This window comes from Limulus polyphemus, unplaced genomic scaffold (genome assembly GCF_000517525.1).
Source record: "Limulus polyphemus unplaced genomic scaffold, Limulus_polyphemus-2.1.2 Scaffold8255, whole genome shotgun sequence".
Classification (NCBI taxonomy): Eukaryota; Metazoa; Arthropoda; class Merostomata; order Xiphosura; family Limulidae; genus Limulus; species Limulus polyphemus.
Genome location: NW_013673865.1, coordinates 15,329 through 16,380, shown reverse-complemented (window position 1 = coordinate 16,380; position 1,052 = coordinate 15,329).

Below are 1,052 nucleotides of genomic sequence, written 5' to 3'. Positions count from 1 at the left end.
AATAGATTACTTCTTAATAATAATAGACTACTTCTTAATAATAATAGATTACTTCTTAATAATAATAGACTACTTCTTAATAATAATAGACTACTTCTTTGTTAACAGCAAACAAACTTTAAATCCTTATAATGAAACGTTTTACCAAAAAAAAAAAAGAACAAACTTTTAACAACAGTTAAAACACACATTACGAGAATAAAAGACATTATAAAATTAACCTATAAATTTAGAGAAATGAGCTTGGACGGTGAAAGTTTGTATTATAAAATATGATATTTTATATATAAAAATATAAGAACATATATCAGTTTCTGTCATCCATAAAACATTTATCAACACGAGCAAGGCACTGTCAAACAAATTTCATTATATGTACATCAACAAAATTAGGCCACTCGCCGTTTAAAGATTAGGTTTAATTTTTACTTTAACGAGAGTGGTTTTAATCTCTTTACGGAAGTGAAAGGCGAAATCGTTTTCAGAATCATACCATAAAACATGTCTAAACTACAGAAAAATGCCTCTAAGGCTTGAAAGTGATAAATTTAAGAGTGACCCCTGTCGGGAGAAATTGACACTAGAAACTGACCATAACATTTAAAGTTTAATCCGAGTGTGAAGTACGGAAGGTTACGAGTTCTAATGTATGTTTTGTCTTATAATTATATATATATTTTACAAACTCGTATTTAAAAGGCTACAAAATACTGAGCATATGTTCAGTTTTATTCTCGTACAGTACATATTAAAGTGATTTTGAAATCATATCCTATGTATATCACGTAATAAACTCTATTGAGAAATAATTTAACCAGGTTAAAATATTTCCCGTTAGGAGTCGTTATTTTTGTTTTGGAAGATCACAGAGATGTATCAGCAGGTAAGGGTAACAGCTTCAAATAGGGAGTATTTACAACTTATCAGTTAACAAGGACTTGTTATGGACTAAACTCTGAACATGTACGTTCAAGTTATTACAATAACTCATGAGACACATACTTTAACTGATAGATGACATCGCACTTAACGTTCGGAATAAAACCGAAGTC